The 14,737-nt window shown below is 42.1% G+C and overlaps 1 long non-coding RNA gene across 1 annotated transcript in view; it reads left to right on the top strand.

The window, feature by feature from the left end:
- The first annotated feature begins 342 nt into the window (after window positions 1-342).
- The window catches only part of LOC109296932, a 64,225-nt gene continuing 49,830 nt past the window's right edge, over window positions 343-14,737 (top strand). Inside the window, exon 1 of the long non-coding RNA XR_002097110.1 lies at window positions 343-512. This is a non-coding gene — a long non-coding RNA (uncharacterized LOC109296932). The remainder of the gene's footprint in view (window positions 513-14,737) is intronic.

Genomic DNA, 14,737 nt, shown 5'->3' with positions numbered 1-14,737 from the left:
GCTTAGCTTATATTTGCATACATGGGTAGTCCATGAAAAATCTTCTGTGACAATGTAAATCAACATGGGTGACCAATGGCAAAAAATCCTTAATGAAAACAGAAGCCTCTTTTTTTTCCTTTTTTTCTTTTTTTTTGTAGAATTGACTATTGTGAAAGAAAACCTGAAAAAGAAGCCAACAATGTGAAACAAAGTTTAGCACTTTCAAGCTTTCTAAAATCAACTATTTTTCTTCTGGCTAATGCATTCTAGTTGTGAATGTTCACTTAACCCAAACTTCAGTGTTTCTACTTATAAAAATGACCTTCCTATTGAAAAAGTTTTTTTTGATAGTTTCCATAGGTCTCAAGAAAAAGAAAAAAAGGAAAAGTGAATATGTTGATGCAGTTGCACAGTTACTGAAAAATCGTCAAGGAATTACAGAGGAGGAACCTGAGCACTGCTGCTCAGAAAGACCTTGCCAGATGGCTGGTAATCTATGATCAAGTTTATCTTGTGCTTGTGAATACTGGGTAAATCCAAAAAATTTGTAAGAATATGTTTGTGCTACATGATGGTGCTTTCAAACAGTGGGCCTTGATTTAAAGCCATTGAAAGCCAAGTTGCAAAGAGAATAGCTAATATGCTGCCCACAAGTTTTTATGCATGAAAGGAAGAAAAGTAAATTCAATCAAGATGCTAGGAAACTGAAATATTTTTGGAAAAAAAGATTTAAAAGTCTAGCTATGTGTTTGACGTTCACGTTTCTCATTTTGTTTCATACTGGCATTATAATCAATAAGCAGGATGAGTGAATTGAATCTCTTTGCATATTATCAGATGGGAAAGGAAGCTAAGGAGGGGGGCAAAAATACTCCTCAGGTCAAAACAGAGGCACCTAATCATTCTAGACACCTTAGAAGCTTTGTGGCCACCGACAATGGTTCAATGCAGGTGATTTTTTATGAGTTAGGAGCCTAAATTCCATCCAACTCTTATTTAGGCATGTATGAGAATTATTTGGATCTGACCCGCAGTGTTTATTTGAAAGTAGGAAGTTAATGGGAGAGTGTGGCAAAAAGTACTCCTGCCTAACTTGGAACATATGTAAAAGCTGCACTAGCTACCTGCAACCAGTCTTACTGATAGATGACTAAAAGAGCTATGTGTAGAGTTTTCCCACCACCAACACCACTTGAGGCACAGCACATAATCAATGGGATTTCTGCAACAGATCCACAGTGAAAATGTAAAGTTAGCTGTTCAGCTATAGTAAGCCTCAGGCCTGTTATGGGAGAAAATGTCTGGCGCTTTTCCAACATCAAGGGCCTCTGCCACATGTCTTCTAATTAATTTCTGCCACAAACAAACATGTCAACAACACAATTAGATTGTCTTATCCAATCTGTCTGTCCAATGCAGCTGCATTTTTGATACACCTATCCATCAGTATAGAAGCTGCAACCTAAGAGTTTTCAGAAACAGAATGATGAATGATGAAGACCAAACCAGCAATAGGGGTGCTGACATTTCAATGGATCCTGCACATGGCCTGTTCCTCAGCCTGTATGCACAGCCCACTCTCATGATGCTTACTAAAGGGACCAGCAACTTTGGGAAATACAGGAGGAACTGTTGCTAAAGAGCTGGAGGAAAAAAACATAGTCATCCCACAAACTAAAGGTGTGTCCCGAGTATTCTCTAGGAGAGTGCACACATTTACAACACGGGGAAACCCTGCAAGCAATTGCCCCTCTCCCAAGGAACCCTTGCCCTCCCACATTGCCAGTAATTCCCCACAAGGCACCTAGTCTAGGTCTACAGGGTATCAAGCAAGCTATTTCTAGATGGGCCTCTTCAAGCATATACAGGTTTGACTCTTACAATTAATAGTACTACAACAGAATTTTAAAGGATTTTTAAAAATCTCATCGTACTGTCATACCTCTACCCTCAAAAAACTCCCAGAACAAACAGGTAGCTAGTGAAGCCAGGAACAGTGAAGTTTTCGTACACATTTTATTTACAAGTTGCATTGCTCCTGGTTTAAAAAGGGGTAATGCCTTAACTGCCAACAAATGACATACCATATAAAATAAGGTACACAGTGTCATACCCCATTAATAACTTAGCCACCTGTCAGTTTCACAGAAAAAAGTAAATATTACTAGCGTATGTACATTAGCAGCAAGGTCATGCTCTGTACATACGTGTCTGTAACTAGAAACAGAGTGAGTGAGTCGAAGAGATAGCGAGTTGATATAGTTGATGTATTTGCTATTGATCTGCTTTTGAAGGTTAGTTTAAGTTAGAATGACTGATTTCCTGGATTTATACATAACTTCATACTGGTGAATATAAAAGCAATGCAAGAATGGCCATTTTCCATCTGGTCCAGTATCCTGTCTCTGGCAGTGACCAGTACCAGGTTCTGCTTCACAGGAAGCAGCATGAAAATTCTTTGTGGGCAGTTATGAAAAATTGCCTATAGAGGAAGTTTCTTTCTAACCCATATTTATTATCAGCTAGTGTTAGCTTTAGCCTTGAAACACACAGCCCATATAATGTAACCATGGCAGTTCTCACTATCCATATAAATGTCTAATCCTTTCTGGAATCCCGATAAGCTCTTTGACTCAACGATAGCAAAATGTGTTATCATCTGTGTGCAGAAAGCATCAGCTTTCTATAAACACAGACATTTAAGAAATGAATTTGACATTTTTGTTACATTTTAAAAGGATGATACATAATAAACAGGGATGCCATTTAGTAGTTAAAAGTAATCATCATCATCATACCAAGATGCAAGGAAGAACTTTAATACTTTGGAATTGCATCTTGAGGACTGAATTAAATTCTAAAAACAAAATGGTTATAATAACCAGATTGTACTCCTGCTGTCTTGTACCTTTGGAATACTTAAGTGCTTTCTCTGCCATTTTTATAAAGATGGGCTATAAAGTTAAGACATCCTCAAGGCCAACATGAAAAAAATGCAACATCAACATCAGCTCATGGGAGACTATCACACAGGACTGACTCAAATGAAGGAAGAATCTGCTTCAAGGATCTCAGGACTTTGAAACCTTATGGCGTCAACAGGAGATGAAAAAGTGGTAGTGGCAGAAACAGCATGTCGCTAACTGAATCAAATATCTGGAGCTACCCACAGCACGTTGAAACACATGCCCAAGTTGTAGCAGAGTCGTTGGGTCTGGATCAGCCTTGTCAGCCATCTTTGGACCCACAGATAGGACAATCATGGAAGACAATTATCCTCAACTGAGGGATTACTGTAGAAGAAGAGTTACTGAGAAACTGTTGTGTGGTATCACGCTGAAGTCAACATTTTAAGAAGTTATCTGTAACTTTGGGTGTCCAGTTTTGGGCAACCTTGAATTATCTTGAGCCTAATTTTTAGAGGCAATGCAATTAAGTCACAATTTTTCAAGCTGAGCATTCAAAAGCAAAGGCCTATTTGTGATGGCCAAGTGCACTAGGTACTCAGTGAAAGACTTGATTTCTAATCAAGTATGTGTGTTGGAAAGTGGGCTATAAAGTTAAAAGCAAAGGATACTTCAGCTTGCTGAAACCCTTTAGGGTTTTTTTTTAAATAAAAGGAGATTCAACATTTACTTACAATTTACAGTTACAGCAGGGATGTCAGTAACTTGGATGTTTGTATATGCCACTGGAGAGCCATGCCCTCTAGCTTGTTGTTTACACACACACACACACACACACACTGAGTACATCTACACAAGATGCTGACTGTGCAGTAGCCAAAAATACTGCACAGTAGCGTGTTATAGCCCTGAGTGCTAATATGCTACTGTGTAGCATTATTAGTCCACTGTGCAGTAGCATCACCTAACAGACGTTTGGTGGTACTACTGCACAGTAACTCCAAATGCTGCACATTTATTTAATACTTGCTAGTTCAAGTACTATACAAATGCGCAGTAAGGACTGTACAGTAGCTTTCTCATGTAGACGTGTCTACTGTAAAGCACATTTTGCTCTCATTTGTTCTGCTGTAAAATTTGATATATTTCGCTAAAATAAAAGGTGTTTCTCCAGATTTGGTCAGGTGGAAAAGAGCAGATTTTGGTCTATTGTATTTGTACCCCAGGCCATGATAGATCTAAGCACAAGCCTAAATCTGAAAAAAAAGTTTTAATGAAACTTTTGCGAATCCTTCTGAAAAAAAGGTACTAATTTTCAAAGCTACCTTTATCTTTTCTTTACACTCCCCAAATTTCTCTTGTCTCTGCTTCTGTGCTAAGTTAAGATATAAAAATACCCAGTAAAGGGTTGCGACTGAAGATTGAATTTTGTGTTTACAACATTACTTATATATCTATATTAAAAGGAAGGCATGGGATTGACTATATAAAAATGTTAACTCTCTTCCAGTCTATTTAGTCAAAGAAAATTCTATATGTAACTTTGTACCTAGATGGGGGACAATATGGTGGCAATGCAAATAAGGTATTTTGCAACAGCTTGAGCCATGTGAGTGTAAGCCTCATTTTGGAGTCTAACTAACAGCTGCTTCAGACATTTATACACATGCTCCAGGAGTGGGGGAGGAGGCACTTTAATTAAAATGGCTTAGAGCTGCTCTACCTAAAGCACCTGGAGTGTCTCATGTATCAGTGTCCCTGTGCTGAAAACTGGCAGCAGGGTCATTTTAAAACTCATTGAACAAGCTTTAGTTAAAGCAGCCCCGGCACCATTTTTCGGCACAGGGACAATGATACACATGATGCTGTAGTCTGTTGGAGCATGGTAAGTAGCAGACTCAATTAATTTAGTCTTCTCCAATGTACTGTAATTACAGTGAGTCGGAGCAGCCTTGCTGCACATGTATAGGCACTCATTCACTTAACTTTCTAATGGGTGCCTGGTCATTTGGACTGGGGAGTGAAAGGCAGATGGATGTGATGCTAGCCATGCCACTGCTTTGTGTGCCATTGGCTATAGAAACTATTGTGCCTTATAAGAGCACAAGCCTGATGGCCTGCTGTGCTCAGATGGACCTTTGACCTTTTGAGTTTGGTAAGGAAAAGGCCTTTGACAGGGTAGAATAGAGCTATGTGTTTTCCTTCTTGTGCCTCAATTTTTCTTTGCAATCTTGCTGTTAAACTTTTGCGCCTGCATGAAACTCCATTATCAATTGCAGGATTAGATCCTTAGATTTGCTTTTAATTACGGAAATTTGTGTAGAAGTTGTGTTACCTCCTCTTTCTCCAAGATATGAGTAAATGTCCTTCCCTCCATTTTCTAGGTTATCATTTACAGTTCTAATGGAAGCCATCCTTTAAGAGAATAAGGATGCAAATCAGGAATACTTTTAAGTGGCAAGGAACATAAAATGGCGTTATGTGTTGATGATATCATATGTTTTTAATCTACCTGATAGTTTTTATTTTGTACAAATATTAGCTAGAATCAGATATCCTTTTTTCTGCTATTGCTTGAAGGATTATCTTGAAGTACATAATACATTAGAAAATTATCTAAAGTGACTATGAAATTTACTGAGTTGAACAAATTATTCCAACTTTGCAAAAATATTTCTATCAAACTTACTAATGGTTGAATTTTCTTTCCAGTTTACCAGCTTAGCTCCTTTTCTATTGATATAAAAGTTGTATTTGATTAGTAGTTAACATTCCTGAGCACATTTTCTGTAAGGTGGGAGGTGGAGGACCCACTGAAAGACAGATTTAAACCATCAGCTCATTTCACACAGGCCACCACAGAGCCATGAAATGTAATTTTAGATCACTGCCGTCCTACATTGGTTTGAACTCTTGAGCTAGATGCAGACAACTCTGTTATTGCATATGTGAACCATCCAGCCTTATTAAGACTGTTTTTCTTGATGTGCAGCTGCAAGAGAACCTATCTGTATTTCTCTGGGTAACTAGGAATACAAATACTTAGGGAATGCTGTGAAAAATTTGGTTAGCTGGTTACCTGCGTGCAAATTTCACATACAGCAAAGCAAATGCTCTTTGTTGATTTATATAAAGGAAAAGCTCAGGTTTGACATCTGCATTATGCACTTTCAACTTCATTAAGCAAATCTGTTGGTTTGTGTGGGAGAAGAAAAAACTTGCATAGCTTGAAGAGAAATGCTTCCTAAAAATGCTCTTAAAAGACCCATTCTGTTGCCAGTGCCTTTCCATGCTCTTGGGTGACAGCTCTGTTATCAATTTTTTCCTGCTATAACATCAAGGATCTTTGGCTTCTGAGACCAGATGTGTCAGAGATAGTCAGTGTATAAAAGAAGTTGTAAGTGTTTTCAAATTAATATTTCTGACCTGACCACCGGTTCCATTGGCACTTCCATCCTCTGTAACACCACTTGTAACTTATTTTTATGAAAAACACATATAGGCTTTCTCCGCCATCTCTTCATTGGGGATTTATGCATGCAATTCCCATTACAGTTAATGGGAGATAATGACATAAATCTTCCATACATCTCTAGCAGAATAAACACCCTAAATCTTTAGATTTCATGCTGCTGATGAAGGGCCCATTTCTCCTCAGATTTGCACTGGGGATCTGCAGATTTGCACTGCTCTACAAAAGTCTAAAGTACAGAAAATTCATTGTTTGAGGGTCTGGGAACAGCCTCTGAATTGAAGGCCTGGTGATCTTGAGATTATACCTAGGGACCTCAAAGCCCCGTACCATGCAGGAGGGCATGAAACATTAAGGGTATGGTCCTCATGTGATCCACACTTATTTCAGTGGCCCAAATCCCCCATGGGAAAAGTGTAGCTGGTATTTCAGCCCATAATATGCCGTCCTTATTGCAGCCCCATTCCATGTCAATGCACTAGAAGGGGTGTGTATATGGATTTATTCTTCACCCCTTCTTAATCTTGTGAATAAAACTATCATCAGATTTTGCATGGGGATGGGTAAATACACAGCTTGAATTCGACAATCACTGGTACAGATTAAACGTGAATTCCACACATGGGTGTAGAGCAGTTCTCAAGCCTCCTCTCCCTTCAAGAATTCTTCAGGGATCTGTGTGGTTGAACATTTTGCCCCGCATCCAGAAAAACTCTTATCTTTTAAGCAGATGGGTAATCCTGTTGACATCTCCCAGATGCACTACAGAGCCTGTAAATACCTCAGTCTATACCCAGCATGAATGTTGCCCTTAGTGGCATGTCTGCTATGGGTAGAAGGCAACATAATGGCTCTGAAGTAACGTCATTGCTTGTGGGGCAGTTGAGAGCCCATATTCAACATCTGCACAGGTTGCTTATCAGAAGTCTTATGGTCTGGGCCTATGTCTGTACTTTTACTATGCATTAAATTACATATATCCTGCTTGTATGAACTAGGGAGATCCCCTGGAAATGAATTGAGCACAAGTTCAATCAGCTTCCATTCTTGACTGGTTTTAGATGTCTAGCCAATAGGGGACTGGTCTACAAGCTGAGTTTTAAAACCTCCTTTAGCTAAATAAGAGTTCCAAAGGCCAGCTTTACCACTAAAGAGACATCATATGGATTCTGTGATATTCTCTGGAAGGCCAAGAATAAAAATAATTAATGCAAGGATTATAATGACATATAAATGTCATTGTTCCATCCAAGAGATATATTAGTACTGTAGCTTTTCCTTAACTCTTTCAAAGGAACACATGTGAGCACAACTGAATGGACATGGAAATTATTTATACAGCATGTTAAAGGGACATTAAAGCATTTCATAGCATGTGGCAGGCCTCTCAGTGAGGTGAAAGGCACAGATCAGCTTTCCAGCTGCGGTGTACTGTGTTGGCTCTGCCAAAGCCACCACATGATATATTTTTCATTCCTTTCTTTGGAATAAATGTGGACTGTATAGTCATGGAAAGTGCTGGATTTATAGCCCCAGAGGCAAAAGCCCTATGTTTATACACAGAGGATGAGCAGCAACAGTGCAAATTTCTCTGTATGAGTTTCTGTGTTCCTGAATCCTTTTCTAACCTTAAGTCTCCATGCCTATCCTGGTTTTTCTTACTTAACCTTTCATCAAGCACACAAAGCTAGAACAGGACTAAGGAGAGAGGTCTTTGTACAGGTCTCTATTGATTTGAGTTATATCATTTGCTAATTATACTAGTTTATCGTACACAAGTGTACATTACAAGCTACATGGGGGAGTTGTGGAGGAAAATATCACTGTATGCAGCTGTGTTTATACAACTGGAATCCTGAACTGAGTTAAGGCATAGAACCTAGAGGCCTCACCTAGAACCCCAGCTCCTGCAGTCATGTAGTTACAGCAGAATATCAATTTTCCCTTAAAAATACAAGTTTCTAACTCACATGGTAGTGAAGAAAAGCTTGAAACGATAACCAGACTGGAACTGATATAATCATGTTGGCTTGAGATTTTGGAGACATAATAGCTCTGAGTGGTTTGAACTGCCTCATACTTCTCAATGGACTCTTAAGGCCAACACCTGTTGCTCTGGGGAGTCCTACCAAGGTTGCCCCTTGCAGAGGTTTCTGTGGGGAGGTAAAGAGAGCATTCGCTAAAAAGTTTTACTTCAGCCACTGGGGAAAATACCAGGGGTTATCCTCCTGCCCGAATTGCCTGTTTGGTGTTGGAAAAGAAGGGAAATTTGATACTCTTTCCCCGCCACCAAGAGAAGTGGTGGACCTAGAATGATGCTCTTGTTCTCTGGGAGTGCAAGCAGACTACTTGTCCTTGCTTCTCCACAGGTGACATAGGTTGGACTACAATAGGACATAGAGCTATGTAGGGTGCCTTTCATTAGAGCCCATATTGCCTTCATCATGTCAGGCCAGCACATATTGCTCTATGTGTTAGGGGAAGAGAAAGGATTGGATACTGTGGCAGGGCATTGTTGGTGCCTGCCACTTTAAGGGCCCAGCCAAGCAGCCAGCAGGTGCTTGATTGCAGCAGCCATTTTAGAGCCCTGGCTGCCTATATAAGCAGAGCAGTTTTCTGCTGGTAGGCCAGGTAGTAACCTTTCCTGGCTATGAGTTTGCTTGGAACATTCTGGACCTGAAGGTAAGGGCAGGAGTTGTAGGGGATGGTTTGGAGGCTCCTGGTCCTGGGCATGACCTAAAATTGCATCCTACAGGGAGTAGGTGGCCTGGTGGGGCTCTCAGTGGTGTGGGAGCCCCCAGGAAATACCAGGCCCGTTACCACCCTGGTGAAAGGTGGGTTGAGGTGCCGTAATAACCCCAGCTCCCACAACTGGGTGGGTCACCTGCTAGTAGGGTCCAGAAGGTGGACCTAGGGTAGAGAGTGGGGCTAGAGGCTTAGAATACCCTCAACTGGTCAATGCTGGGGCCAGGACCAGAACAGTCAAAAGGGCCGGGGGTCCACTGTGAGGGATGCCCAGAGCTGAGGGTCTGGGGTTTCTGACTGGCCTTGGAGGCGAGGCCAGGGCCTGTGTGGCCAAAGGTCCTGGGGGGACCACACCCAAGTGGGGAAATAGTTCAGGGAGCAAGGCAGCCCCAAATGAAGGCAGAGTAGGCTGCCTGAGTGGAGGAATCTGGTTGGGGTCCATATAGGAGGATTCTGGGGCCCAGTGTGGGGCTGGTGAGGTTAATATCTCTGGATGCCATCTGCCAAGCTTGGGCTGCGATGTAGGGGAGGAACGGAGCCACAGATAGCACCCCCTGGCATCGGGGCAAGAAAATGGGCAGCCTTCCGCCTATTTAAGATGATTAATTAGATAACAACAAGGCATGGCAGGAGAGAAAGTGGGCAGTTGGCCCAGAAACAGGTGGGTGGGCCAAAGGCAAATTGGCCCCGAGAAGCCCCCTGTTACAGATACCCATGGAATTGTGTGAAATGGGCCCTATTCGATTCAGATTTGGCCCAAATTGGGGACAGTGGTACAATTCATTGATTTGGATCACTGTCCCCGATTCCATTTGGCTGAATCTGAATATGAAGATTCAATGCTGATTCGGAGAATCAACAATTCAGACATAGACACAGCTTTAACTGTTTTTTCTACATACCTCAAGGTACCAGGTGCAGCTTGTGAATACTGCAATGCTGGGGAGGATGGAGCACACCACAGGAGTGTGCCCCCCCCATGTGCTCAGCTGTGAATCTGGAAGTGGACTGGACGTATTTCTGGTCCACTTCTGGGTCCACCAGGGATCATGCTGAGGGGCTCCCCTGTGCCCCTCTGACTTGGTGATCAGCTGTGGGGGGACCCCGGGTGCTCCCCCAGACCCAGGAGGCACCAGTCGCTGAGCTGGGGGGGGCAGCATGCTGCCTGGCAGACCCAGAAGTGGACCGGAAGTGCTTCTGGTCCACTTCTGGGTCTGCTGCTGAGCATGCTGGGGACTCCCCCACGCTCCTGTAGGACACTCCATCTGCCCCAGCATCTCAGCATTCATGAGCTGCCTGCTACCTAGAGGTTTGTAGTAAAAACTTTTAAAGCTGTGTCTGTCTGAATTGCCAAATCTTTCTGAATAGATTTGGAGGGTTCTGATTTGATTCGGAGAGATTAAAGGGTCCTTTGATTCGGATTCGGAGCGCTGGTACACTCCCTGTCAGACTGCACTCCCTATTTAGGTAACGGGCAGCGGGGCAGGTGGGAGCAGCCCCTGTGAGTGCCAGCCGGGGAGCAGGGGCACCAGCAAAAGTGGCTGCGCCACTTCTGGAAGTGGTGTGGCTGCTTCTCGGTGAAAGATTACCCGCAGGGGGACCCCCCTCCCAGTCAGTGTGATCAGCCACCAGGGGACCCCCCTGGGTCACTGATGTGCCCCCCCTGACTCAAGAGGCACCAGTCCCCCATGCTTTTGAGAAATTGTGATGATGAATTTGTGATACATTTCCACAAAAGAGGCACAAAGGAGGTACTTGCATACTGTATCCTGTGCTGGATCTCCTCATCAATGTTTTCTCTCTCAGAAAGGTGGCTGCCAAGATAGAGGAAGTACTTAGCTACCTCCAGGGACTTTCCTTTTATGGTAATTTGGGGAGGGGGGGTCACATTCATGGCCCGTGACAGGCTGATAGAGCACTCTAGTGTTCTCAATGTTAAGAGAGAAGCCCAACATTTGGTAGGCTTGTCCGAATAGATCAGCACAGTTCAAGGCCTTAGACTAGACCATGAAGTCCCATTTTTGGAGCCACTTAGGCACTCAGGCCCAGCTTATGGAGGAGGTCCTCAGCACCTGAGTAGAACAAGGCTTAAATATGATTTAAAATTTGATCTGTCAGGCCAGATTTTCAAAGGCAATCCAATGAAGTTAGACATGCTGAGATGCTTTTGAAAATTTCACTGAGTACCTATCTGCTACTTTAGAAACCTAAATAGGATGAAAACCCAGCCCTTGAGTAGACTAAGATCCACTTACATTGTTAGTATTACTAACAATGCACAGTAATCACAATGCATAGAGGAGTAATACAGAGGGGAAATGGATAATCTCTAAAGGACAATGCTAACTGCCCCTAATCCCGACTAGCTAGACTTTGGGGGCATGAAACCTCCCTTAGATACTGAGGCCCCTCCTCCCCTGTGGAGACCTTGGTCTCTTCCCCTGTGAGGACCCCAAATCCCCTCTTCCTGGGCACTCACAGCTCCTTAGCCTTCCAGTGGGTCTTGGCTTATCTCTCTCTCCTCTCTGTGGGTGGGGCTAAGCTCCCACCGTGCTGGGGCTGCAGCTTTGCTCGCTGTGGAAAGGCCTGAGCTGCCTTGTGCAGCTACCAGGGCCTGTCTACTCTCCCAGACCTTCTGTGGACCCTCCAGTACCCTGGGGCCTCTGCCACTGGCAGGAATGTGGGCCCATGCTGCCTTGTATAGTGGCAGGGTTTTCTTTGGCTCTCTCCAAGCCCTGTGCACTGATCCATGCACCATGGGACCTTTGCTGCTTGCAGGGTTGGGGACCCGCACTGCCTCCTGCAGTCCCAGAATCCCTTCAGCTCTCCCAGTCCTGTGCAATGACTCGTGCACCAAGGGATGCCTGCCTCTTGCTGGGGTGGGGACCCACACTGACTCATGCAGTGGGGTCCCTTCATCTGTCCAGCCCTGTGCACCAACCCGTGCACTGAGGCCTTCTGCCTCGTGCAGGGTTGGGAACCCATGCTGACTCATGCATCTGCCAAGGTCCCATCCACTCCAGCCCTGCGCATTGACCCATGCACCGAGAGCTCCTGCCTCATGCAGGGTTGGGGACCCGCACTACCTCATGCAGCTGCTGAGGTCCTGTCTACTTTCCAACCCCCCCATGCACTGATCTGCACACCAATGCTGCGGCTATAAGTTATTACAGGTACTAACTTAATGTGCCATAATTGCAGCACATTAATGAATGTGTAGTCACACCCAGAATGTGCTAATGCACAAGTTTCAACATGTATCGAAAACCCAGAAATCTGAAGCCATGAAATAAGGAAAAGATCATTCTGTATGTACTTCAAATAAATATACATGGCTGTTACTGCCCACAAGATGTACAAATAATCAAGCTATTATTTTTAATGAAACTAACAATGATATGTCTATGGATTATCTGGGGTGTAAATGTGTGTTTTCCAGCGATAACTATAACCAAAGATTAAATTACATGATTTTGAAAGTTTGCTATGTGTTTTTTTGGGGGGGGCGGGGTTGTTTTTTGTTTTCTTGTAAATATATGTATTGATGAAAGAAATTTACTGGCCAAATGTTGCTTTCAAGGCCTTTTCTCATAACAATTTTTGTGGAAGGCTTGTGTGTGGTGTTGGCTGCTACAGTAAGTCTACATTTAAATTAATTAAACTGTTGACAGTTAAATTGTACTAAGTAGCTTCGATATAAAAGATGATTCCCAGATTTTTTCCCATACAACTTAAAAAAAAATCTGAAGAACTTAGTTCTAAACATCTGTCTGGGCAGATGTCAAAATGCAGAGTGTTATTGCATTATACTGTATGAGTCCAAGACACCATGTTACTACTCTTGCTTAAGTATTCACAGTGGATTTGATGGTCTATTTAAAAGAGAACTTTCATAGGAACATAAACTCTTATCTTATACGATATAATAGCACCTCTGATGAACTGATTCTAGAGTAAATGTAAGAACCTAGGGCTGGGTCATCCTGGGTCACTGAGTCCTGTCCCCAGCTATCACAGGCACCATGTCATATAATCCCTTTCATAACCTTATCAAGCCCCATCTTAAAAGCAGTTAGGTTTTTCACTCCTATTACTTCCACTAGCTCTTCTGCTTGCACTTCTTATTTAAAGCAAAGATTTTTTTACATCAAGAGCTTTATGGATATTTGACTAAAATTGCACGACTGGTTTTGAATGTTTTCCTTGGGAATTAATTTTAGTAAATGGAACTTATTTTGAAATGGTTATTGTACTGAATTGCATGATACCAGAAAGCTGTGGACTCTGTTGTGGCTTTGTTTAGACTATAGCACAATAATACATCTTTGAGAAATGAGATGGAAAATAACATGGGTATTATAAATACAATGCTAATTTAACAACTAGTTCACAGAGGCTGTGTCTACATGAGCGTCAGATTGCGCAGTAACCACAGCTGATGTTACTGCACAGCACCATCTCAGCATAGTTTTTTTTTTCAGATGCTACTGAACAGTAGCAATGAGCTACTGTCTCATGTAGATGTGCCCAGAAATACTTAGAGCATGGATATTCCCCAAGTATCTTGCTTAATTTTTGTTCATTATATTAGCTTATTTAATTAACCTTTCTATGGACTTAATACAAGAAACCAATCCTGTTTTACACAAGCTCTAATGCATATATTTGCCTTTAAACACATATTTCAATCCCTTTGACTTCAGGCAATAAAATTAAGCACATGGTTAAATGCGTGGCTGCACTGGGGTAAAAACTCCCAGCCCAAACAGCAAAAGGTTAGCAGCAAATAACTACATTTTCAAATGCTAATACAAAATGAAATATATGAATTTGTTCCCTCAATTTCCCCCCTGCCCAGGATTTACTAATCACTTATTAACTAAATACCTGCCACAAACAGAAACAATTTTTGTGCATTACTATGGAGCATACTTGGACATGAAAGTGCTGTGATTCTATGCCAAAGAGACTAACAATAGTGAGGATATCGCACTGTTTCCTTAATGAGCAATGAATGGAAGTGTGAAGGTGAAAAGACAGATTCTAGGTTAGAGAGTGACAAGGTGAGATTGCTTCTTTATCACACACACAAAAAAAGCAAGCATCATGTTTGAAAGCAGCAAAAAAACTGGCTGGGAATTGTTCTGTAGCTCACAGGCTAATGATTTTGAGTTCGTTCCCATTACTAGCTTCATGGGAACTGTCAACTTGCTACAGAAACTTTTAATTGGTTTATGAGTGATAAATTCAAGTCACTTATTCCCTAAAACATCTGTTTTTGTTTTAGTCCTCCTATATCAAATATTTAGTGAGATCCCAATGTAGCATACAGTTTCCAAGTCATATTTCATGGGTTATCTGTCAATAAAATCCCATTAAATTAGACATAATGAAATTAGTACAACGTAGTCAAGAAGTTTCTGCCATCAAGATATCAAAATGCCCCTATTCCCCATTTATTTTTTTTTCTTATTGTTCACAGGATTGCCTCCTTCTTGGAATTAGAGAGAAAAAACCATGAGACATATTGCTTATTTTACCTCTTTTCCCTGCCTTCACCTCCTTATTGGCCTGGAGCTAGTACAATTTGTATTGTATGTATACTGGAATTTAGCCAGCAGGAGCAAAACTT

Source organism: Gavialis gangeticus, unplaced genomic scaffold (genome assembly GCF_001723915.1).
Source record: "Gavialis gangeticus isolate Ggan-Ray unplaced genomic scaffold, GavGan_comp1, whole genome shotgun sequence".
In the NCBI taxonomy this organism is placed as follows: Eukaryota; Metazoa; Chordata; order Crocodylia; family Gavialidae; genus Gavialis; species Gavialis gangeticus.
This window is presented reverse-complemented; position numbering and strand designations above follow the sequence as displayed.